The sequence below is a fragment of the Orcinus orca genome, unplaced genomic scaffold, assembly GCF_937001465.1.
Source record: "Orcinus orca unplaced genomic scaffold, mOrcOrc1.1 scaffold_64, whole genome shotgun sequence".
Lineage (NCBI taxonomy): Eukaryota > Metazoa > Chordata > Mammalia > Artiodactyla > Delphinidae > Orcinus > Orcinus orca.
In genome coordinates, this window is record NW_026043749.1 from 715,839 (window position 1) to 743,721 (window position 27,883).

The following is a 27,883-nucleotide window of genomic DNA, read 5'->3' on the forward strand; positions in this document are numbered from 1 at the left end:
CAATATCACTCAGCAATGAAATCTATGTCATCAGGCCCGTAGCAGCATAATGAGTGGATTCAGGTATGATGATTCTAACTGAAATAAGTCACACAGAAAAAGAAACATCATAAGATATCACTAATACACGGAATGTAAACTTGGCTACACAGGAACTGGATTACAAAAGAGAAGATGGTCTCAAATTTAGAAAACCAACTTATGCTTGCTTAAGGGGAAAGGTGAGTTGGGGTGCTGCATAAAACCAGAGATTGAAATGAGCACAGATAAAGTTCCTTAAGCCAAATATGTAATAGACAAGAGCTACTCCTTGCTCAACGAAATGGACTCAACACCCCATATTAAACGCCTAACAATGTACCTGACTAGTAAGTATCTTAAAACCTATGGATTGCTATGTCTCTGAAAGAGAATCAAGCGTGAGTACAGCGCCATAAACGCAGCAGTGATAGGATTGGAGAGGTTCGGTGAGCAAATGAAGACCCTTTGAAGTCATATTGCATGGTACCCATTCCACGGGTCTCAACTCTCCAGGTTTAAGGGATTCTTCCTTCAGCTAAACATGCATTTGGAACCCAGACTATGATTAACCGTGTGATCGTGAGTCATGTTCAAATATGTCTCAGTTCTCATCCCCTGGTACTCGGGTGCAACATTCCAGACACTTTACTAACACTCTCCCGACTTGGAGAGTCAGTGCCTTTAACCTCCTGTTTGGCCCAGTTTGCAAATTCCGCGGATGATGAACAGGAATAGGGAGAACCAATGAGAGACTAGCTGGAGATGTCTGGACGGGCAAATTTAACTCTCATTTCCCACCAGGAAGAGGAATTAAGCAAAGGCTCAGCGTGCCGTGCCGGAACCAGATTAGGGCCTGAAGCAATCCTGCGGTGTTGCGGCCAGCTCACAAGAAAGCGAGTTGAAGAAAGGAGCTCAGGGGCACTGTAATTCACAAACCTGCAGAGTTATAAATGACAGCTCTCTTCCAAAAATATACTGAAGTAAGGCAGCCAAGAGGACTTGAAAGCGGGACAGAATTGCAGGAAACCGATTTCAGGACGTAGACTGGAATTGCATTTAAAGCATAGGAAAAGAGGCAGAACGTCGACAATGATGCACTTGGCCAAAAAGGGCGTATGCGTTTTTTCCTGATTATATTCAGGAAAAAAACGCATACGCCCTTTTTGGCCAACCAAGCAAGCTTGCAAAGCAAATCTGCACTACAATGAAGTCTCACTTCCCCCCGATCAAAAGGGCCATCTGAAAAAAGTGTAAAATCCAGAAAGGCAGGACAGGCCATGGAGAACTGGGAGCCTTGTAAGCTGATGGGCAGGATATAAATTGCCAACAGACAATCGGGAGAAGTGTATGGTGTTTCCTGAAACATCTAAAAGACAAAGCAACAGAGCCTAGGTCAATTCCACTTATGGTCCTATAGCTTAGGGAAATTAAAATCAAAAAGACACACCCACCCCAAAGTTTCGGACGGCTCTGTTTACAAGAACCTCGTTTACGGTACAAGTTCAATATCGCAGAAAGTGAAAAATGGATAAAGAAGTTGTGGTACTTACGTACAATGCAATATCACTCAGCAATGAAATCTATGTCATCAGGCCCGTAACAGCATAATGAGTGGATTCAGGTATGATGATTCTAACTGAAATAAGTCACACAGAAAAAGAAACATCATAAGATATCACTAATACACGGAATGTAAACTTGGCTACACAGGAACTGGATTACAAAAGAGAAGATGGTCTCAAATTTAGAAAACCAACTTATGCTTGCTTAAGGGGAAAGGTGAGTTGGGGTGCTGCATAAAACCAGAGATTGAAATGAGCACAGATAAAGTTCCTTAAGCCAAATATGTAATAGACAAGAGCTACTCCTTGCTCAACGAAATGGACTCAACACCCCATATTAAACGCCTAACAATGTACCTGACTAGTAAGTATCTTAAAACCTATGGATTGCTATGTCTCTGAAAGAGAATCAAGCGTGAGTACAGCGCCATAAACGCAGCAGTGATAGGATTGGAGAGGTTCGGTGAGCAAATGAAGACCCTTTGAAGTCATATTGCATGGTACCCATTCCACGGGTCTCAACTCTCCAGGTTTAAGGGATTCTTCCTTCAGCTAAACATGCATTTGGAACCCAGACTATGATTAACCATGTGATCGTGAGTCATGTTCAAATATGTCTCAGTTCTCATCCCCTGGTACTCGGGTGCAACATTCCAGACACTTTACTAACACTCTCCCGACTTGGAGAGTCAGTGCCTTTAACCTCCTGTTTGGCCCAGTTTGCAAATTCCGCGGATGATGAACAGGAATAGGGAGAACCAATGAGAGACTAGCTGGAGATGTCTGGACGGGCAAATTTAACTCTCATTTCCCACCAGGAAGAGGAATTAAGCAAAGGCTCAGCGTGCCGTGCCGGAACCAGATTAGGGCCTGAAGCAATCCTGCGGTGTTGCGGCCAGCTCACAAGAAAGCGAGTTGAAGATAGGAGCTCAGGGGCACTGTAATTCACAAACCTGCAGAGTTATAAATGACAGCTCTCGTCCAAAAATATACTGAAGTAAGGCTGCCAAGAGGACTTGAAAGGGGGACAGAATTGCAGGAAACCGATTTCAGGACGTAGACTGGAATTGCAATTAAAGCATAGGAAAAGAGGCAGAACGTCGACAATGATGCACTTGGCCAAAAAGGGCGTATGCGTTTTTTCCTGATTATATTCAGGAAAAAAATGCATACGCCCTTTTTGGCCAACCAAGCAAGCTTGCAAAGCAAATCTGCACTACAATGAAGTCTCACTTCCCCCCGATCAAAAGGGCCATCTGAAAAAAGTGTAAAATCCAGAAAGGCAGGACAGGCCATGGAGAACTGGGAGCCTTGTAAGCTGATGGGCAGGATATAAATTGCCAACAGCCAATCGGGAGAAGTGTATGGTGTTTCCTGAAACATCTAAAAGACAAAGCAACAGAGCCTAGGTCAATTCCACTTATGGTCCTATAGCTTAGGGAAATTAAAATCAAAAAGACACACCGACCCCAAAGTTTCGGACGGCTCTGTTTACAAGAACCTCGTTTACGGTACAAGTTCAATATCGCAGAAAGTGAAAAATGGATAAAGAAGTTGTGGTACTTACGTACAATGCAATATCACTCAGCAATGAAATCTATGTCATCAGGCCCGTAGCAGCATAATGAGTGGATTCAGGTATGATGATTCTAACTGAAATAAGTCACACAGAAAAAGAAACATCATAAGATATCACTAATACACGGAATGTAAACTTGGCTACACAGGAACTGGATTACAAAAGAAAAGATGGTCTCAAATTTAGAAAACCAACTTATGCTTGCTTAAGGGGAAAGGTGAGTTGGGGTGCTGCATAAAACCAGAGATTGAAATGAGCACAGATAAAGTTCCTTAAGCCAAATATGTAATAGACAAGAGCTACTCCTTGCTCAACGAAATGGACTCAACACCCCATATTAAACGCCTAACAATGTACCTGACTAGTAAGTATCTTAAAACCTGTGGATTGCTATGTCTCTGAAAGAGAATCAAGCGTGAGTACAGCGCCATAAACGCAGCAGTGATAGGATTGGAGAGGTTCGGTGAGCAAATGAAGACCCTTTGAAGTCATATTGCATGGTACCCATTCCACGGGTCTCAACTCTCCAGGTTTAAGGGATTCGTCCTTCAGCTAAACATGCATTTGGAACCCGGAGTATGATCCACTGTGTGATCGGGAAACGTGTTCAAATGTGTCTCAGTTCTTGTCACCTGGTACTTGGGTGCAACATTCTAGACACTTTACTAACACTCTCCCGACTTGGAGAGTCAGTGCCTTTAACCTCCTGTTTGGCCCAGTTTGCAAATTCCGCGGATGATGAACAGGAATAGGGAAAACCAATGAGAGACTAGCTGGAGATGTCTGGACGGGCAAATTTAACTCTCATTTCCCACCAGGAAGAGGAATTAAGCAAAGGCTCAGCGTGCCGTGCCGGAACCAGATTAGGGCCTGAAGCAATCCTGCGGTGTTGCGGCCAGCTCACAAAAAAGCGAGTTGCAGAAAGGAGCTCAGGGGCACTGTAATTCACAAACATGCAGAGTTATAAATGACAGCTATCGTCCAAGAATATACTGAAGTAAGGCTGCCAAGAGGACTTGAAAGCCGGGCAGAATTGCAGGAAACCGATTACAGGAGGTAGACTGGAATTGCATTTAAAGCATAGGAAAAGAGGCAGAACGTCGACAATGATGCACTAGGCCAAAAAGGGCATATGCGTTTTTTCCTGAATATATTCAGGAAAAAAAGCATAAGCACTCTTTGGCCAACCAGGCAAGCTTGCAAAGGAAATCTGCACTACAATGAAGTCTCACTTCCCCCGGGTCAAAAGGGCCATCTGTAAAAAGTGTAAAATCCAGAAAGGCAGGACAGGCCATGGAGAACTGGGAGCCTTGTTATGCTGATGGGCGGGATGTAAATTGCCAACAGCCACTCGGGAGAAGTGTATGGTGTTTCCTGAAACATCTAAAAGACAAAGCAACAGAGCCTAGGGCACTTCCACTTATTGTCATATAGCTTAGGGAAATTAAAATCAAAAAGGCAGAACCACCCCAAAGTTTGGGACGGCTCTGTTTATAAGAAACTCGTTTACGGGGCAAGTTTAATATCGCAGAAAGTGAAAAATGGATAAAGAAGTTGTGGTACTTATGTACAATGCAATATCACTCAGCAATGAAATCTATGTCATCAGGCCCGTAGCAGCATAATGAGTGGATTCAGGTATGATGATTCTAACTACAATATGTAACACAGAAAAAGAAACATCTTAAGATATCACCAATACATGGAATGTAAACTTGGCTACACAGGAACTGAATTACAAAACAGAACAGGGTCTCAAATTTAGAAAACCAACTTATGCTTGCTTAAGGGGAAAGGTGAGTTGGGGTGCTGCATAAAACCAGAGATTGAAATGAGCACAGATAAAGTTCCCTAAGCCAAATATGTAATAGACAAGAGCTACTCCTTGCTCAACGAAATGGACTCAAAACCCCATATTAAACGCCTAAGAATGTATCTGACTAGTAAGTATCTTAAAACCTATGGATTGCTATGTCTCCGAAAGAGAAACAAGCGTGTGTACAGGGGCATAAACGCAGCAGTGATAAAATTGGAGAAGTTTGGTAAGCAAATGAAGACCCTTTGAAGGCATATTGCATGGTACCCATTCCACGGGTCTCAACTCTCCAGGTTTAAGGGATTCTTCCTTCAGCTAAAACATGCATGTGGATCCCAGAGTATGATCAACCATGTGATCGAGAGACGTGTTCAAATATGTCTCAGTTCTCGTCCCCTGGTACTCGGGTGCAACATTCCAGACGCTTTACTAACACTCTGCCGACTTGGAGAGTCAGTGCCTTTAACCTCCTGTTTGGCCCAGTTTGAAATTTCTGCAAAAGATGAACAGGAATAGGGAGAACCAATGAGAGACAAGCTGGAGGTGTCTGGACGGGCAAATTTAACTCTCATTTCCCACCAGGAAGAGGAATTAACCAAAGGCTCAGTGTGCCGTGCTGGAACCAGATTAGGGCCTGAAGCAATCCAGCGGTGTTGCGGCCAGCTCACAAGAAAGCGAGTTGAAGAAAGGAGCTCAGGGGCACTGTAATTCACAAACCTGCAGAGTTATAAATGACAGCTATCCTCCAAAAATATACAGAAGTAATGATGCCAAGAGGACTAGAAAGCGGGGCAGAATGGCAAGAACCCAATTTCAAGAGGTAGACTAGAATTGCATTTAAGCATAGGAAAAGAGGCAGAACGTAGACAATGATGCACTTGGCCAAAAAGGGCGTATGCGTTTTTTCCTGAATATATTCAGGAAAAAACGCATACGCCCTTTTTGGCCAACCAAGCAAGCTTGCAAAGGAAATCTGCACTACAATGAAGTCTCACTTCCACCCCGGTCAAAAGGGTCATCTGAAATAAGTGTAAAATCCAGAAAGGCAGGACAGGCCATGGAGAACTGGGAGCCTTGTTATGCTGATGGGCGGGATGTAAATTACCAACAGCCACTCTGGAGAATTGTATGGTGTTTCCTGAAACATCTAAAAAACAAAGCAACAGAGCCTAGGGCACTTCCACTTATGGTCCTATAGCTTAGGGAAATTAAAATCAAAAAGACACAGCCAACCCAAAGTTTGGGACGGCTGTGTTTACAAGAACCTCCTTTACAGTACAAGTTCAATATCGCAGAAAGCGAAAAATGGATAAAGAAGTTGTGGTACTTACGTACAATTCAATATCACTCAGCAATGAAATCTATGTCATCAGGCCCGTAACAGCATAATGAGTGGATTCAGGTATGATGATTCTAACTGAAATAAGTCACACAGAAAAAGAAACATCATAAGATATCACTAATACACGGAATGTAAACTTGGCTACACAGGAACTGGATTACAAAAGAGAACAGTGTCTCAAATTTAGAAACGCAACTTATGCTTGCTTAAGGGGAAAGGTGAGTTGGGGTGCTGCATAAAACCAGAGATTGAAATGAGCACAAATAAAGTTCCTTAAGCCAAATATGTAATAGACAAGAGCTACTCCTTGCTCAACAAAATGGACTCAACACCCCATATTAAACGCCTAAGAATGTACCTGACTAGTAAGTATCTTAAAACCTATGGATTGCTATGTCTCTGAAAGAGAAACAAGCGTATGTACAGGGGCATAAACGCAGCAGTGATAGGATTGGAGAGGTTCGGTGAGCAAATGAAGACCCTTTGAAGTCATATTGCATGGTACCCATTCCACGGGTCTCAACTCTCCAGGTTTAAGGGATTCTTCCTTCAGCTAAAACATGCATGTGAAACCCAGAGTATGATCAACCGTGTGATCGGAAGACGTGTTCAAATATGTCTCAGTTCTCCTCCCCTGGTACTCGGATGCAACATTCCGCACGCTTTAGTAACACACTCCTGATTTGGAGAGTCAGTGCCTTTAACCTCCTGTTTGGCCCAGTTTGCAATTTCCGCGGAAGATGAACAGGAATAGGGAGAACCAATGAGAGACTAGCTGGAGGTGTCTGGACGGGCAAAATTAACTCTCATTTCCCACCAGGAAGAGGAATTAACCAAAGGCTCAGTGTGCCGTGCCGGAACCAGATTAGGGCCTGAAGCAATCCTGCGGTGTTGTGGCCAGCTCACAAGAAAGCGAGTTGAGGAAAGGAGCTCAGGGGCACTGTAATTCACAAACATGCAGAGTTATAAATGACAGCTATTGTCCAAAAGTATTCTGAAGTAAGGCTGCCAAGAGGACTTGAAAGCGGGCCAGAAATGCAGTAAACCGATTTCAGGAGGTAGACTGGAATTGCATTTAAAGCATAGGAAAAGAGGCAGAACGTCCAAAATGATGCACTTGGCCTAAAAGTGCGTATGCGTTTTTTCCTGAATATATTCAGGAAAAAACGCATACGCCCTTTTTGGCCAACCAAGCAAGCTTGCAAAGGAAATCTGCACTACAATGAAGTCTCACATCCCCCCGGTCAAAAGGGCCATCTGAAAAAAGTGTAAAATCCAGAAAGGCAGGACAGGCCATGGAGAACTGGGAGCCTTGTTATGCTGATGGGCGGGATGTAAATTGCCAACAGCCACTCGGGAGAAGTGTATGGTGTTTCCTGAAACATCTAAAAAACAAAGCAACAGAGCCTAGGGCACTTCCACTTATAGTCCTATAGCTTAGGGAAATTAAAATCAAAAAGACACAGCCACCCCAAAGTATGGGACGGCTCTGTTTACAAGAACCTCGTTTACGGTACAAGTTCAATATCGCAGAAAGTGAAAAATGGATAAAGAAGTTGTGGTACTTACGTACAATGCAATATCACTCAGCAATGACATCTATGTCATCAGGCCCATAGCAGCATAATGAGTGGATTCAGGTATGATGATTCTAACTGAAATAAGTCACACAGAAAAAGAAACATCATAAGATATCACTAATACATGGAATGTAAACTTGGCTACACAGGAACTGGATTACAAAACAGAACAGGGTCTCAAATGTAGAAAAGCAATTTATGCTTGCTTAAGGGGAAAGGTGAGTTGGGGTGCTGCATAAAACCAGAGATTGAAATGAGCACAGATAAAGTTCCTTAAGCCAAATATGGAATAGACAAGAACTACTCCTTGCTCAACAAAATGTACACAAAACACCATATTAAATTCCTAATAATGTACCTGACTAGTAAGTATCTTAAAACCTATGGATTGCTATGTCTCTGAAAGAGAATCAAGCGTGAGTACAGGGACATAAACGCAGCAGTGATAGGATTGGAGAGGTTCGGTGAGCAAATGAAGACCCTTTGAAGTCATATTGCATGGTACCCATTCCACGGGTCTCAACTCTCCAGGTTTAAGGGATTCTTCCTTCAGCTAAAACATGCATGTGGAACCCAGAGTATGATCAACCATGTGATCGGGTGACGTGTTCAAATATGTCTCAGTTCTCATCCCCTGGTACTCGGGTGCAACATTCCAGATGCTTTACTAACACTCTCCCGACTTGGAGAGTCAGTGCCTTTAACCTCCTGTTGGCCCAGTTTGCAAATTCCGCGGAAGATGAACAGGAATAGGGAGAACCAATGAGAGACTAGATGGAGGTGTCTGGACGGGCATATTTAACTCTCATTTCCCACCAGGAAGAGGAATTTAGCAAAGGCTCAGCGTGCCGTGCCAGAACCAGATTAGGGCCTGAAGCAATCCTGCGGTGTTGCGGCCAGCTCACAAGAAAGCGAGTTGAAGAAAGGAGCTCAGGGGCACTGTTATCACAAACCTGCAGAGTTATGAATGACAGCTATCGTCCAAAAATATACTGAAGTAAGGCTGCCAAGAGGACTTGAAAGCGGGGCAGAATTGCAGGAATCCGATTTCAGGAGGTAGACTGGAATTGCATTTAAGCATAGGAAAAGAGGTAAATCGTCGACAATGATGCACTTGGCCAAAAAGGGCGTATGCGTTTTTTCCTGCATATATTCAGGAAAAAACGCATACGCCCTTTTTGGCCAACCAAGCAAGCTTGCAAAGGAAATCTGCACTACAATGAAGTCTCACTTCCCCCCGGTCAAAAGGGCCATGTAAAAAAAGTGTAAAATCCAGAAAGGCAGGACAGGCCATGGAGAACTGGGAGCCTTGTTATGCTGATGGGCGGGATGTAAATTGCCAACAGCCACTAGGGAGAAGTGTATGGTGTTTCCTGAAACATCTAAAAAACAAAGCAACAGAGCCTAGGGCACTTCCACTTATGGTCCTATAGCTTAGGGAAATTAAAATCAAAAAGACACAGCCACTCCAAAGTTTGGGATGGCTCTGTTTACAAGAACCTCGTTTATGGTACAAGTTCAATATCACAGAAAGTGAAAAATGGATAAAGAAGTTGTGGTACTTACATACAATGCAATATAACACAGCAATGAAATCTATGTCATCAGGCCTGTAGCAGAAAATGACTGGGTTCTGGTATGATGATTCTAACTGAAATAAGTCACACAGAAAAAGAAACATCATAAGATATCACTAATACACGGAATATAAACTTGGCTACACAGGAACTGGATTACAAAACAAAACAGGGTCTCAAATTTAGAAAACCAACTTATGCTTGCTTAAGGAGAAAGGTGAGTTGGGGTGCTGCATAAAACCAGAGATTGAAATGAGCACAGATAAAGTTCCTTAAGCCAAATATGTAATAGACAAGGGCTACTCCTTGCTCAACGAAATGGACTCAAAACCCCATATTAAACGCCTAATAATGTCCCTAACTAGTAAGTATCTTAAAACCTATGGATTGCTATGTCTCCAAAAGAGAATAAAGCATGTGTACAGGGGCATAAACGCAGCTGTGATAGGATTGGAGAGGTTCGGTGAGCAAATAAAGACCCTTTGAAGTCATATTGCATGGTACCCATTCCACGGGTCTCAACTCTCCAGGTTTAAGGGATTCTTCCTTCAGCTAAAACATGCATGTGGAAACCAGGGTATGATTAACCATGTGATCGGGACACGTGTACAAATATGTCTCAGTTTTCATCCCCTGGTACTCGGGTGCAACATTCCAGACGCTTTACTAACACTCTCCTGACTTGGAGAGTCAGTGCCTTTAACCTCCTGTTTGCCCCAGTTTGCAATTTCTGCGGAAGATGAACAGGAATAGGGAGAACCAATGAGAGACTAGCTGGAGGTGTCTGGACGGGCAAATTTAACTCTCATTTCCCACCAGGAAGAGGAATTAACCAAAGGCTCAGCATACCGTGCCGGAACCAGATTAGGGCCTGAAGCAATCCTGCGGTGTTGTGGCCAGCTCACAAGAAAGCGAGTTGAAGAAAGGAGCTCAGGGGCACTGTAATTCACAAACCTGCAGAGTTATAAATGACAGCTATCGTCCAAAAATATACTGAAGTAAGGCTGCCAAGAGGACTTGAAAGCGGGGCAGAATTGCAGGAAACCAATTTCAGGAGGTAGACTGGAATTGCATTTAAAGCATAGGAAAAGAGGCAGAACGTCCACAATGATGCACTTGGCCAAAAAGGGCGTATGCATTGTTTCCTGAATATATTCAGGACAAAACACATACGCCCTTTTTGGCCAACCAAGCAAGCTTGCAAAGGAAATCTGCACTACAATGAAGTCTCACTTCCCCCCAGTCAAAAGGGCCATCTGAAAAAAGTGTAAAATCCAGAAAGGCAGGACAGGCCATGGAGAACTGGGAGCCTTGTTATGCTGATGGGCGGGATGTAAATTGCCAACAGCCACTCAGGAGAAGTGTATGGTGTTTCCTGGAACATTTAAAACAAAGCAACAGAGCCTAGGGCACTTCCACTTATAGTCCTATAGCTTAGGGAAATTAAAATCAAAAAGACACAGCCACCTCAAAGTTTGGGACGGCTCTGTTTACAAGAAACTCTTTTACGGGACAAGTTCAATATCGCAGAAAGTGAAAAATGGATAAAGAAGTTGTGGTACTTACGTACAATGCAATATCACTCAGCAATGAAATCTATGTCATCAGGCCCGTAGCAGCATAGAGTGGATTCAGGTATGATGATTCTAACTGAAATAAGTCACACAGAATAAGAAACATCATAAGATATCACTAATACACGGAATGTAAACTTGGCTACACAGGAACTGGATTACAAAACAGAACAGAGTCTCAAATTTAGAAAACAAACTTATGCTTGCTTAAGGGGAAAGGTGATTTGGGGTGCTGCATAAAACCAGAGATTGAAATGAGCACAGATAAAGTTCCTTAAGCCAAATATGTAATAGACAAGAGCTACTCCTTGCTCAACGAAATGGACTCAACACCCCATATTAAACGCCTAAGAATGTATCTGACTAGTAAGTATCTTAAAACCTATGGATTGCTATGTCTCTGAAAGTGAATCAATCGTGAGTACATGGGCATAAACGCAGCAGTGATAGGATTGGAGAATTTTGATGAGCAAATGAAGACCCTTTGAAGTCATATTGCATGGTACCCATTCCACGGGTCTCAACTCTCCAGGTTTAAGGGATTCTTCCTTCAGCTAAAACATGCATCTGGAACCCAGAGTATGATCAACCGTGTGATCGGGAGACGTGTTGAAATATATCTCAGTTCTCGTCCCCTGGTACTCGGGTGCAACATTCCAGATGCTTTACTAACACTCTCCCGACTTGGAGAGTCAGTGCCTTTAACCTCCTGTTTGACCCAGTTTGCAAATTCCGCGGAAGATGAACAGGAATAGGGAGAACCAATGAGAGACTAGCTGGAGGTGTTTGGACGGGAAAATTTAACTCTCATTTCCCACCAGGAAGAGGAATTAACCAAAGGCTCAGCGTGCCATGCCGGAACCAGATTAGGACCTGAAGCAATCCTGCGGTGTTGCGGCCAGCTCACAAGAAAGCGAGTTGAAGAAAGGAGCTCAGGGGCACTGTAATTCACAAACCTGCAGAGTTATAAATGACAGCTATCGTCCAAAAATATACTGAAGTAAGGCTGCCAAGAGGACTTGAAAGCGGGGCAGAATTGCAGGAAACCGATTTCAGGAGGTAGACTGGAATTGCATTTAAAGCATAGGAAAAGAGGCAGAAGGTCGACAATGTTGCACTTGGCCAAAAAGAGCATATCCGTTTTTTCCTGAATATATTCAGGAAAAAACGCATACTCCCTTTTTGGCCAACCAAGCAAGCTTGCAAAGGAAATCTGCACTACAATGAAGTCTCACTTCCCCCCCGTCAAAAGGGCCATCTGAAAAAAGTGTAAAATCCAGAAAGGCAGGACAGGCCATGGAGAACTGGGAGCCTTGTTATGCTGATGGGCGGGATGTAAATTGCCAACAGCCACTGGGGAGAAGTGTATGGTGTTTCCTGAAACATCTAAAAAACAAAGCAACAGAGCCTAGGGCACTTCCACTTATGGTCCTATAGCTTAGGGAAATTAAAATCAAAAAGACACAGCCACACCAAAGTTTGGGATGGCTCTGTTTACAAGAAACTCGTTTACGGTACAAGTTCAATATCGCATAAAGCGAAAAATGGATAAAGAAGTTGTGGTACTTACGTACAATGCAATATCACTCAGCAATGACATCTATGTCATCAGGCCCATAGCAGCATAATGAGTGGATTCAGGTATGATGATTCTAACTGAAATAAGTCACACAGAAAAAGAAACATCATAAGATATCACTAATACACGGAATGTAAACTTGGCTACACAGGAACTGAATTTCAAAACAGAACATGGTCCCAAATTTAGAAAATCAACTTATGCTTGCTTAAGGGGAAAGGTGAGTTGGGGTGCTGCATAAAACCAGAGATTGAAATGAGCACAATAAAGTTCCTTAAGCCAAATATGTAATAGACAAGAGCTACTCCTTGCTCAACGAAATGGACTCAAAACCCCATATTAAACGCCTAAGAATGTACCTGACTAGTAATGTCTTAAAATCTATGGATTGCTATGTCTCCGAAAGAGAATCAAGCATGTGTAGAGGGGCATAAACGCAGCAGTGATAGGATTGGAGAGGTTCGGTGAGCAAACGAAGACCCTTTGAAGTCATATTGAATGGTACCCATTCCACGGGTCTCAACTCTCCAGGTTTAAGGGATTCTTCCTTCAGCTAAAACATGCATGTGGAACCCAGAATATGATCAACCGTGTGATCGGGAGACGTGTTCAAATATGTCTCAGTTTTCCTCCCCTGGTAAACGGGTGCAACATTCCAGATGCTTTACTAACACTCTCCCGACTTGGAGAGTCAGTGCCTTTAACCTCCTGTTTGGCCCAGTTTGCAATTTCTGCGGAAGATGAACAGGAATAGGGAGAACCAATGAGAGACTAGCTGGAGGTGTCTGGACGGGCAAATTTAACTCTCATTTCCCACCAGGAAGAGGAATTAACCAAAGGCTCAGCGTGCCGTGCCGGAACCAGATTAGGGCCTGAAGCAATCCTGCGGTGTTGTGGCCAGCTCACAAGAAAGCGAGTTGAAGATAGGAGCTCAGAGGCACTGTAATTCACAAACCTTCAGAGTTATAAATGACAGCTATCATCCAAAAATATACTGAAGTAAGGCTGCCAAGAGGACTTGAAAGCGGGGCAGAATTGCAGGAAACCGATTTCAGAAGGTAGACTGGAATTGCATTTAAAGCATAGGAAAAGAGGCAGAACGTCGAAAATGATGCACTTGGCCAAAAAGGGCGTATGCGTTTTTTCCTGAATATATTCAGGAAAAAACGCATACGCCCTTTTTGGCCAACCAAGCAAGCTTGCAAAGGAAATCGGCACTACATTGAAGTCTCACTTCCCCCCTGGTCAAAAGGACCATCTGAAAAAAGTGTAAAATCCAGAAAGGCAGGAAAGGCAATGGAGAACTGGGAGCCTTGCTATGCTGATGGGCGGGATGTAAATTGCCAACAGCCACTAGGGAGAAGTGTATGGTGTTTCCTGAAACATCTAAAAAACAAAGCAACAGAGCCTAGGGCACTTCCACTTATGGTCCTATAGCTTAGGGAAATTAAAATCAAAAAGACACAGCCACTCCAAAGTTTGGGATGGCTCTGTTTACAAGAACCTCGTTTATGGTACAAGTTCAATATCACAGAAAGTGAAAAATGGATAAAGAAGTTGTGGTACTTACATACAATGCAATATAACACAGCAATGAAATCTATGTCATCAGGCCTGTAGCAGAAAATGACTGGGTTCTGGTATGATGATTCTAACTGAAATAAGTCACACAGAAAAAGAAACATCATAAGATATCACTAATACACGGAATATAAACTTGGCTACACAGGAACTGGATTACAAAACAAAACAGGGTCTCAAATTTAGAAAACCAACTTATGCTTGCTTAAGGAGAAAGGTGAGTTGGGGTGCTGCATAAAACCAGAGATTGAAATGAGCACAGATAAAGTTCCTTAAGCCAAATATGTAATAGACAAGGGCTACTCCTTGCTCAACGAAATGGACTCAAAACCCCATATTAAACGCCTAATAATGTCCCTAACTAGTAAGTATCTTAAAACCTATGGATTGCTATGTCTCCAAAAGAGAATAAAGCATGTGTACAGGGGCATAAACGCAGCTGTGATAGGATTGGAGAGGTTCGGTGAGCAAATAAAGACCCTTTGAAGTCATATTGCATGGTACCCATTCCACGGGTCTCAACTCTCCAGGTTTAAGGGATTCTTCCTTCAGCTAAAACATGCATGTGGAAACCAGGGTATGATTAACCATGTGATCGGGACACGTGTTCAAATATGTCTCAGTTTTCATCCCCTGGTACTCGGGTGCAACATTCCAGACGCTTTACTAACACTCTCCTGACTTGGAGAGTCAGTGCCTTTAACCTCCTGTTTGCCCCAGTTTGCAATTTCTGCGGAAGATGAACAGGAATAGGGAGAACCAATGAGAGACTAGCTGGAGGTGTCTGGACGGGCAAATTTAACTCTCATTTCCCACCAGGAAGAGGAATTAACCAAAGGCTCAGCATACCGTGCCGGAACCAGATTAGGGCCTGAAGCAATCCTGCGGTGTTGTGGCCAGCTCACAAGAAAGCGAGTTGAAGAAAGGAGCTCAGGGGCACTGTAATTCACAAACCTGCAGAGTTATAAATGACAGCTATCGTCCAAAAATATACTGAAGTAAGGCTGCCAAGAGGACTTGAAAGCGGGGCAGAATTGCAGGAAACCAATTTCAGGAGGTAGACTGGAATTGCATTTAAAGCATAGGAAAAGAGGCAGAACGTCCACAATGATGCACTTGGCCAAAAAGGGCGTATGCGTTGTTTCCTGAATATATTCAGGACAAAACACATACGCCCTTTTTGGCCAACCAAGCAAGCTTGCAAAGGAAATCTGCACTACAATGAAGTCTCACTTCCCCCCAGTCAAAAGGGCCATCTGAAAAAAGTGTAAAATCCAGAAAGGCAGGACAGGCCATGGAGAACTGGGAGCCTTGTTATGCTGATGGGCGGGATGTAAATTGCCAACAGCCACTCAGGAGAAGTGTATGGTGTTTCCTGGAACATTTAAAACAAAGCAACAGAGCCTAGGGCACTTCCACTTATAGTCCTATAGCTTAGGGAAATTAAAATCAAAAAGACACAGCCACCTCAAAGTTTGGGACGGCTCTGTTTACAAGAAACTCTTTTACGGGACAAGTTCAATATCGCAGAAAGTGAAAAATGGATAAAGAAGTTGTGGTACTTACGTACAATGCAATATCACTCAGCAATGAAATCTATGTCATCAGGCCCGTAGCAGCATAGAGTGGATTCAGGTATGATGATTCTAACTGAAATAAGTCACACAGAATAAGAAACATCATAAGATATCACTAATACACGGAATGTAAACTTGGCTACACAGGAACTGGATTACAAAACAGAACAGAGTCTCAAATTTAGAAAACAAACTTATGCTTGCTTAAGGGGAAAGGTGATTTGGGGTGCTGCATAAAACCAGAGATTGAAATGAGCACAGATAAAGTTCCATAAGCCAAATATGTAATAGACAAGAGCTACTCCTTGCTCAACGAAATGGACTCAACACCCCATATTAAACGCCTAAGAATGTATCTGACTAGTAAGTATCTTAAAACCTATGGATTGCTATGTCTCTGAAAGTGAATCAATCGTGAGTACATGGGCATAAACGCAGCAGTGATAGGATTGGAGAATTTTGGTGAGCAAATGAAGACCCTTTGAAGTCATATTGCATGGTACCCATTCCACGGGTCTCAACTCTCCAGGTTTAAGGGATTCTTCCTTCAGCTAAAACATGCATCTGGAACCCAGAGTATGATCAACTATGTGATCGGGAGACGTGTTGAAATATATCTCAGTTCTCGTCCCCTGGTACTCGGGTGCAACATTCCAGATGCTTTACTAACACTCTCCCGACTTGGAGAGTCAGTGCCTTTAACCTCCTGTTTGACCCAGTTTGCAAATTCCGCGGAAGATGAACAGGAATAGGGAGAACCAATGAGAGACTAGCTGGAGGTGTTTGGACGGGAAAATTTAACTCTCATTTCCCACCAGGAAGAGGAATTAACCAAAGGCTCAGCGTGCCATGCCGGAACCAGATTAGGACCTGAAGCAATCCTGCGGTGTTGCGGCCAGCTCACAAGAAAGCGAGTTGAAGAAAGGAGCTCAGGGGCACTGTAATTCACAAACCTGCAGAGTTATAAATGACAGCTATCGTCCAAAAATATACTGAAGTAAGGCTGCCAAGAGGACTTGAAAGAGGGGCAGAATTGCAGGAAACCGATTTCAGGAGGTAGACTGGAATTGCATTTAAAGCATAGGAAAAGAGGCAGAAGGTCGACAATGATGCACTTGGCCAAAAAGGGCGTATCCGTTTTTTCCTGAATATATTCAGGAAAAAACGCATACTCCCTTTTTGGCCAACCAAGCAAGCTTGCAAAGGAAATCTGCACTACAATGAAGTCTCACTTCCCCCCCGTCAAAAGGGCCATCTGAAAAAAGTGTAAAATCCAGAAAGGCAGGACAGGCCATGGAGAACTGGGAGCCTTGTTATGCTGATGGGCGGGATGTAAATTGCCAACAGCCACTGGGGAGAAGTGTATGGTGTTTCCTGAAACATCTAAAAAACAAAGCAACAGAGCCTAGGGCACTTCCACTTATGGTCCTATAGCTTAGGGAAATTAAAATCAAAAAGACACAGCCACCCCAAAGTTTGGGATGGCTCTGTTTACAAGAAACTCGTTTACGGTACAAGTTCAATATCGCATAAAGCGAAAAATGGATAAAGAAGTTGTGGTACTTACGTACAATGCAATATCACTCAGCAATGACATCTATGTCATCAGGCCCATAGCAGCATAATGAGTGGATTCAGGTATGATGATTCTAACTGAAATAAGTCACACAGAAAAAGAAACATCATAAGATATCACTAATACACGGAATGTAAACTTGGCTACACAGGAACTGAATTTCAAAACAGAACATGGTCCCAAATTTAGAAAATCAACTTATGCTTGCTTAAGGGGAAAGGTGAGTTGGGGTGCTGCATAAAACCAGAGATTGAAATGAGCACAATAAAGTTCCTTAAGCCAAATATGTAATAGACAAGAGCTACTCCTTGCTCAACGAAATGGACTCAAAACCCCATATTAAACGCCTAAGAATGTACCTGACTAGTAATGTCTTAAAATCTATGGATTGCTATGTCTCCGAAAGAGAATCAAGCATGTGTAGAGGGGCATAAACGCAGCAGTGATAGGATTGGAGAGGTTCGGTGAGCAAACGAAGACCCTTTGAAGTCATATTGAATGGTACCCATTCCACGGGTCTCAACTCTCCGGGTTTAAGGGATTCTTCCTTCAGCTAAAACATGCATGTGGAACCCAGAATATGATCAACCGTGTGATCGGGAGACGTGTTCAAATATGTCTCAGTTTTCCTCCCCTGGTAAACGGGTGCAACATTCCAGATGCTTTACTAACACTCTCCCGACTTGGAGAGTCAGTGCCTTTAACCTCCTGTTTGGCCCAGTTTGCAATTTCTGCGGAAGATGAACAGGAATAGGGAGAACCAATGAGAGACTAGCTGGAGGTGTCTGGACGGGCAAATTTAACTCTCATTTCCCACCAGGAAGAGGAATTAACCAAAGGCTCAGCGTGCCGTGCCGGAACCAGATTAGGGCCTGAAGCAATCCTGCGGTGTTGCGGCCAGCTCACAAGAAAGCGAGTTGAAGAAAGGAGCTCAGGGGCACTGTAATTCACAAACCTGCAGAGTTATAAATGACAGCTATCGTCCAAAAATATACTGAAGTAAGGCTGCCAAGAGGACTTGAAAGCGGGGCAGAATTGCAGGAAACCGATTTCAGGAGGTAGACTGGAATTGCATTTAAATCATAGGAAAAGAGGCAGAACGTTGATAATGATGCACTTGGCCAAAAAGGGCGTATGCGTTTTTTCCTGAATATATTCAGGAAAAAGTGCATACGACCTTTTTGGCCAACCAAGCAAGCTTGCAAAGGAAATCTGCACTACAATGAAGTCTCACTTCCCCCCAGTCAAAAGTGCCATCTGAAAAAAGTGTAAAATCCAGAAAGGCAGGACAGGCCATAGAGAACTGGGAGCCTTGTTATGCTGATGGGCGGGATGTAACTTGCCAACAGCCACTCAGGAGAAGTGTATGGTGTTTCCTGGAACATCTAAAACAAAGCAACAGAGCCTAGGGCACTTCCACTTATGGTCCTGCAGCTTAGGGAAATTAAAATCAAAAAGACACAGCCACCCCAATGTTTGGGACGGCTCTGTTTACAAGAACCTCGTTTACGGTACAAGTTCAATATCACAGAAAGTGAAAAATGGATAAAGAAGTTGTGGTACTTACGTACAATGCAATATCACTCAGCAATGAAATCTATGTCATCAGGCCCGTAGCAGCATAGAGTGGATTCAGGTATGATGATTCTAACTGAAATAAGTCACACAGAATAAGAAACATCATAAGATATCACTAATACACGGAATGTAAACTTGGCTACACAGGAACTGGATTACAAAACAGAACAGAGTCTCAAATTTAGAAAACCAACTTATGCTTGCTTAAGGGGAAAGGTGAGTTGGGGTGCTGCATAAAACCAGAGATTGAAATGAGCACAGATAAAGTTCCTTAAGCCAAATATGTAATAGACAAGAGCTACTCCTTGCTCAACAAAATGGACTCAAAACCCCATATTAAACGCCTAATAATGTACCTGACTAGTAAGTATCTTAAAACCTATGGATTGCTATGTCTCTGAAAGTGAATCAATCGTGAGTACAGGGGCAAAAACGCTGCAGTGATAGGATTGGAGAGTTTTGGTGGGCAAATGAAGATGCTTTGAAGTCATATTGCATGGTACCCATTCCACGGGTCTCAACTCTCCAGGTTTAAGGGATTCTTCCTTCAGCTAAAACATGCATGTGGAACCCAGAGTATGATCAACCATGTGATCGGGAGACGTGTTGAAATATGTCTCAGTTCTCGTCCCCTGGTACTCGGGTGCAACATTCTAGATGCTTTACTAACACTCTCCCGACTTGGAGAGTCAGTGCCTTTAACCTCCTGTTTGGCCCAGTTTGCAAATTCCGCGGAAGATGAACAGGAATAGGGAGAACCAATGAGAGACTAGCTGGAGGTGTCTGGACGGGAAAATTTAACTCTCATTTCCCACCAGGAAGAGGAATTAACCAAAGGCTCAGCGTGCCATGCCGGAACCAGATTAGGGCCTGAAGCAATCCTGCGGTGTTGCGGCCAGCTCACAAGAAAGCGAGTTGAAGAAAGGAGCTCAGGGGCACTGTAATTCACAAACCTGCAGAGTTATAAATGACAGCTATCGTCCAAAAATATACTGAAGTAAGGCTGCCAAGAGGACTTGAAAGCGGGGCAGAATTGCAGGAAACCGATTTCAGGAGGTAGACTGGAATTGCATTTAAAGCATAGGAAAACAGGCAGAAGGTCGACAATGATGCACTTCGCCAAAAAGTGCGTATGCGTTTTTTCCTGAATATATTCAGGACAAAACGCATATGCCCTTTTTGGCCAACCAAGCAAGCTTGCAAAGGAAATCTGCACTACAATGAAGTCTCACTTCCCCCCCGTCAAAAGGGCCATCTGAAAAAAGTGTAAAATCCAGAAAGGCAGGACAGGCCATGGAGAACTGGGAGCCTTGTTATGCTGATGGGCGGGATGTAAATTGCCAACAGCCACTGGGGAGAAGTTTCTGGTGTTTCCTGAAACATTTAAAAAACAAAGCAACAGAGCCTAGGGCAGTTCCACTTATGGTTCTATAGCTTAGGGAAATTAAAATCAAAAAGACACAGCCACCCCAAAGTTGGGGATGGCTCTGTTTACAAGAAACTCGTTTACGGTACAAGTTCAATATCGCATAAAGCGAAAAATGGATAAAGAAGTTGTGGTACTTACGTACAATGCAATATCACTCAGCAATGACATCTATGTCATCAGGCCCATAGCAGCATAATGAGTGCATTCAGGTATGATGATTCTAACTGAAATAAGTCACACAGAAAAAGAAACATCATAAGGTATCACTAATACACGGAATGTAAACTTGGCTACACAAGAACTGAATTTCAAAACAGAACATGGTCCCAAATTTAGAAAATCAACTTATGCTTGCTTAAGGGGAAAGGTGAGTTGGGGTGCTGCATAAAACCAGAGATTGAAATGAGCACAAATAAAGTTCCTTTAGCCAAATATGTAATAGACAAGAGCTACTCCTTGCTCAACGAAATGGACTCAAAACCCCATATTAAACGCCTAAGAATGTACCTGACTAGTAATATCTTAAAATCTATGGATTGCTATGTCTCTGAAAGAGAATCAAGCATGTGTAGAGGGGCATAAACGCAGCAGTGATAGGATTGGAGAGGTTCGGTGAGCAAACGAAGACCCTTTGAAGTCATATTGAATGGTACCCATTCCACGGGTCTCAACTCTCCAGGTTTAAGGGATTCTTCCTTCAGCTAAAACATGCATGTGGAATCCAGAGTATGATCAACCGTGTGATCGGGAGACGTGTTCAAATATGTCTCAGTTTTCCTCCCCTGGTAAACGGGTGCAACATTCCAGATGCTTTACTAACACTCTCCCGACTTGGAGAGTCAGTGCCTTTAACCTCCTGTTTGGCCCAGTTTGCAATTTCTGCGGAAGATGAACAGGAATAGGGAGAACCAATGAGAGACTAGCTGGAGGTGTCTGGACGGGCAAATTTAACTCTCATTTCCCACCAGGAAGAGGAATTAACCAAAGGCTCAGCGTGCCGTGCCGGAACCAGATTAGGGCCTGAAGCAATCCTGCGGTGTTGCGGCCAGCTCACAAGAAAGCGAGTTGAAGAAAGGAGCTCAGGGGCACTGTAATTCACAAACCTGCAGAGTTATAAATGACAGCTATCGTCCAAAAATATACTGAAGTAAGGCTGCCAAGAGGACTTGAAAGCGGGGCAGAATTGCAGGAAACCGATTTCAGGAGGTAGACTGGAATTGCATTTAAATCATAGGAAAAGAGGCAGAACGTTGATAATGATGCACTTGGCCAAAAAGGGCGTATGCGTTTTTTCCTGAATATATTCAGGAAAAAGTGCATACGACCTTTTTGGCCAACCAAGCAAGCTTGCAAAGGAAATCTGCACTACAATGAAGTCTCACTTCCCCCCAGTCAAAAGTGCCATCTGAAAAAAGTGTAAAATCCAGAAAGGCAGGACAGGCCATAGAGAACTGGGAGCCTTGTTATGCTGATGGGCGGGATGTAACTTGCCAACAGCCACTCAGGAGAAGTGTATGGTGTTTCCTGGAACATCTAAAACAAAGCAACAGAGCCTAGGGCACTTCCACTTATGGTCCTGCAGCTTAGGGAAATTAAAATCAAAAAGACACAGCCACCCCAATGTTTGGGACGGCTCTGTTTACAAGAACCTCGTTTACGGTACAAGTTCAATATCACAGAAAGTGAAAAATGGATAAAGAAGTTGTGGTACTTACGTACAATGCAATATCACTCAGCAATGAAATCTATGTCATCAGGCCCGTAGCAGCATAGAGTGGATTCAGGTATGATGATTCTAACTGAAATAAGTCACACAGAATAAGAAACATCATAAGATATCACTAATACACGGAATGTAAACTTGGCTACACAGGAACTGGATTACAAAACAGAACAGAGTCTCAAATTTAGAAAACCAACTTATGCTTGCTTAAGGGGAAAGGTGAGTTGGGGTGCTGCATAAAACCAGAGATTGAAATGAGCACAGATAAAGTTCCTTAAGCCAAATATGTAATAGACAAGAGCTACTCCTTGCTCAACAAAATGGACTCAAAACCCCATATTAAACGCCTAATAATGTACCTGACTAGTAAGTATCTTAAAACCTATGGATTGCTATGTCTCTGAAAGTGAATCAATCGTGAGTACAGGGGCAAAAACGCTGCAGTGATAGGATTGGAGAGTTTTGGTGGGCAAATGAAGACGCTTTGAAGTCATATTGCATGGTACCCATTCCACGGGTCTCAACTCTCCAGGTTTAAGGGATTCTTCCTTCAGCTAAAACATGCATGTGGAACCCAGAGTATGATCAACCATGTGATCGGGAGACGTGTTGAAATATGTCTCAGTTCTCGTCCCCTGGTACTCGGGTGCAACATTCTAGATGCTTTACTAACACTCTCCCGACTTGGAGAGTCAGTGCCTTTAACCTCCTGTTTGGCCCAGTTTGCAAATTCCGCGGAAGATGAACAGGAATAGGGAGAACCAATGAGAGACTAGCTGGAGGTGTCTGGACGGGAAAATTTAACTCTCATTTCCCACCAGGAAGAGGAATTAACCAAAGGCTCAGCGTGCCATGCCGGAACCAGATTAGGGCCTGAAGCAATCCTGCGGTGTTGCGGCCAGCTCACAAGAAAGCGAGTTGAAGAAAGGAGCTCAGGGGCACTGTAATTCACAAACCTGCAGAGTTATAAATGACAGCTATCGTCCAAAAATATACTGAAGTAAGGCTGCCAAGAGGACTTGAAAGCGGGGCAGAATTGCAGGAAACCGATTTCAGGAGGTAGACTGGAATTGCATTTAAAGCATAGGAAAACAGGCAGAAGGTCGACAATGATGCACTTCGCCAAAAAGTGCGTATGCGTTTTTTCCTGAATATATTCAGGACAAAACGCATACGCACTTTTTGGCCAACCAAGCAAGCTTGCAAAGGAAATCTGCACTACAATGAAGTCTCACTTCCCCGCGGTCAAAAGGGCCATCTGAAAAAAGTGTAAAATCCAGAAAGGCAGGACAGGCCATGGAGAACTGGGAGCCTTGTTATGCTGATGGGCGGGATGTAAATTGCCAACAGCCACTGGGGAGAAGTTTCTGGTGTTTCCTGAAACATTTAAAAAACAAAGCAACAGAGCCTAGGGCAGTTCCACTTATGGTCCTATAGCTTAGGGAAATTAAAATCAAAAAGACACAGCCACCCCAAAGTTGGGGATGGCTCTGTTTACAAGAAACTCGTTTACGGTACAAGTTCAATATCGCATAAAGCGAAAAATGGATAAAGAAGTTGTGGTACTTACGTACAATGCAATATCACTCAGCAATGACATCTATGTCATCAGGCCCATAGCAGCATAATGAGTGCATTCAGGTATGATGATTCTAACTGAAATAAGTCACACAGAAAAAGAAACATCATAAGGTATCACTAATACACGGAATGTAAACTTGGCTACACAAGAACTGAATTTCAAAACAGAACATGGTCCCAAATTTAGAAAATCAACTTATGCTTGCTTAAGGGGAAAGGTGAGTTGGGGTGCTGCATAAAACCAGAGATTGAAATGAGCACAAATAAAGTTCCTTTAGCCAAATATGTAATAGACAAGAGCTACTCCTTGCTCAACGAAATGGACTCAAAACCCCATATTAAACGCCTAAGAATGTACCTGACTAGTAATATCTTAAAATCTATGGATTGCTATGTCTCTGAAAGAGAATCAAGCATGTGTAGAGGGGCATAAACGCAGCAGTGATAGGATTGGAGAGGTTCGGTGAGCAAACGAAGACCCTTTGAAGTCATATTGAATGGTACCCATTCCACGGGTCTCAACTCTCCAGGTTTAAGGGATTCTTCCTTCAGCTAAAACATGCATGTGCAATCCAGAGTATGATCAACCGTGTGATCGGGAGACTTGTTCAAATATGTCTCAGTTTTCCTCCCCTGGTACTCGGGTGCAACATTCCAGATGCTTTAGTAACACTCTCCCGACTTGGAGAGTCAGTGCCTTTAACCTCCTGTTTGGCCCAGTTTGTAATTTCTGCGGAAGATGAACAGGAATAGGGAGAACCAATGAGAGACTAGCTGGAGGTGTCTGGACGGGCAAATTTAACTCTCATTTCCCACCAGGAAGAGGAATTAACCAAAGGCTCAGCGTGCCGTGCCGGAACCAGATTAGGGCCTGAAGCAATCCTGCGGTGTTGCGGCCAGCTCACAAGAAAGCGAGTTGAAGAAAGGAGCTCAGGGGCACTGTAATTCACAAACCTGCAGAGTTATAAATGACAGCTATCGTCCAAAAATATACTGAAGTAAGGCTGCCAAGAGGACTTGAAAGCGGGGCAGAATTGCAGGAAACCGATTTCAGGAGGTAGACTGGAATTGCATTTAAAACATAGGAAAAGAGGCAGAACGTTGACAATGATGCACTTGGCCAAAAAGGGCATATGCGTTTTTTCCTGAATATATTCAGGAAAAAGCGCATACGACCTTTTTGGCCAACCAAGCAAGCTTGCAAAGGAAATCTGCACTACAATGAAGTCTCACTTACCCCTGGTCAAGAGGGCCATCTGAAAAAAGTGTAAAATCGAGAAAGGCAAGACAGGCCATGGAGAACTGGGAGCCTTGTTATGGTGATGGGCGTGATGAAAATTGCCAACAGGCACTCAGGAGAAGTGTATGGTGTTTCCTGAAATATCTAAAAAACAAAGCAACAGAGCCTAGGGCAGTTCCACTTATGGTCCTATAGCTTAGGGAAATTAAAATCAAAAAGACACAGCGACCCCAAAGTTTGTGAAGGCTCTGTTTACAAGAACCTCGTTTACGGTGCAAGTTCAATATCACAGAAAGTGAAAACTTGATAAAGAAGTTGTGGTACTTACGTACAATGTAATATCCCTCAGCAATGAAATCTATGTCATCAGGCCCATAGCAGCATAATGAGTGGATTCAGGTATGATGATTCTAACTGAAATAAGTCACACAGAAAAAGAAACATCATAAGATATCACTAATACACGGAATGTAAACTTGGCTACACGGGAACTGGATTACAAAACAGAACAGGGTCTCAAATTTAGAAAATCAACTTATGCTTGCTTAAGGGGAAAGGTGAGTTGGGGTGCTGCATAAAACCAGAGATTGAAATGAACACAGATAAAGTTCCTTAAGCCAAATACGTAATAGACAACAGCTACTCCTTGCTCAACAAAATGGACTCAACACCCCATATTAAACGCCTAAGAATGTACCTGACTAGTAAGTATCTTAAAACCTATGGATTGCTATGTCTCTGAAAGAGAATCAAGCGTGTGTACAGGGGCATAAACACAGCAGTGATAGGATTGGAGAGGTTCGGTGAGCAAATGAAGACCCTTTGAAGTCATATTGCATGGTACCCATTCCACGGGTCTCAACTCTCCAGGTTTAAGGGATTCTTCCTTCAGCTAAAACATGCATGTGGAACCCAGAGTATGATCAACCGTGTGATCGGGAGACGTGTTCAAATATGTCTCAGTTTTCCTCCCCTGGTACTCGGGTGCAACATTCCAGATGCTTTACTAACACTCTCCCAACTTGGAGAGTCAGTGCCTTTAACCTCTTGTTTAGCCCAGTTTGCAATTTCTGTGGAAGATGAACAGGAATAGGGAGAACCGATGAGAGACTAGCTGGAGCTGCCTGGACGGGCAAATTTAACTCTCATATCCCACCAGGAAGAGGAATTAACCAAAGGCTCAGCGTGCCGTGCCGGAACCAGATTAGGGCCTGAAGCAATCCTGCGGTGTTGCGGACAGCTCACAAGAAAGCGAGTTGAAGAAAGGAGCTCAGGGGCACTGTAATTCACATACCTGCAGAGTTATAAATGACAGCTCTCGTCCAAAAATATACTGAACTAAGGCTGCTAAGAGGACTTGAAAGCGGGGCAGAATTGCAGGAAACCGATTTCAGGAGGTAGACTGGAATTGCATTTAAAGCATAGGAAAAGAGACAGAACGTCCACAATGATGCACTTGGCCAAAAAGGGCGTATGCGTTTTTTCCTGAATATATTCAGGAAAAAACGCATACGCCCTTTTTGGCCAACCAAGCAAGCTTGCAAAGGAAATCTGCACTACAATGAAATCTCACTTCCCCCCGGTCAAAAGGGCCATCTGAAAAAAGTGTAAAATCCAGAAAGGCAGGACAGGCCATGGAGAACTGGGAGCCTTGTTATGCTGATGGGCGGGATGTAAATTGCCAACAGCCACTTGGGAGAAGTGTATGGTTTTTCCTGAAACATATAAAAAACAAAGCAACAGAGCCTAGGGCACTTCCACTTATGGTCCTATAGCTTAGGGAAATTAAAATCCAAAAGACACAGCCAGCCCAAAGTTTGGGACAGCTCTGTTTACAAGAACCTCGTTTATGGTACAAGTTCAATATCGCAGAAAGCAAAAAATGGATAAAGAAGTTGTGGTACTTACATACAATGCAATATCACTCAGCAATGACATCTATGTCATCAGGCCCATAGCAGCATAATGAGTGGATTCAGGTATGACGATTCTAACTGAAATAAGCCACACAGAAAAAGAAACATCATAAGATATCTCTAATACACGGAATGTAAACTTGGCTACACAGGAACTGGATTACAAAACAGAACAGGGTCTCAAATTTAGAAAACCAACTTATGCTTGCTTAAGGGGAAAGGTGAGTTGGGGTGCTGCATAAAACCAGAGATTGAAATGAGCACAGATAAAGTTCCTTAAGGGAAATATGTAATAGACAAGAGTACTCCTTGCTCAACGAAATGGACTCAACATCCCATATTAAACATCTAAGAATGTACCTGACTAGTAAGTATCTTAAAACCTATGCATTGCTATGTCTCCAAAAGAGAATCAAGCGTGTGTACAGGGGCATAAACACAGCAGTGATAGGATTGGAGAGGTTCGGTGAGCAAATGAAGACCCTTTGAAGTCATATTGCATGGTACCCATTCCACGGGTCTCAACTCTCCTGGTTTAAGGGATTCTTCCTTCAGCTACAACATGCATGTGGAGCCCAGAGTATGATCAACTGTGTGATCGGGAGACGTGTTCAAATATGTCTCAGTTCTCGTCCCCTGGTACTCGGGTGCAACATTCCAGACGCTTTAATAACACTCTCCCGACTTGGAGAGTCAGTGCCTTTAACCTCCTGATTGGTCCAGTTTGCAGTTTCTGCGGAAGATGAACCGGAATAGGGAGGACCAATGAGAGACTAGCTGGAAGTGTCTGGACGGGCAAATTAACTCTCATTTCCCACCAGGAAGAGAAATTAACAAAAGGCTCAGCGTGCCGTGCCGGAATCAGATTAGGGCCTGAAGCAATCCTGCGGGGTTGCGGCCAGCTCACAAGAAAGCGAGTTGAAGAAAGGAACTCAGAGGCACTGTAATCACAAACCTGCAGAGTTATAAATGACAGCTATCGTCCAAAAATATACTGAAGTAAGGCTGCCAAGATGACTTCAAAGCGGGGCAGAATTGCAAGAATCCGATTT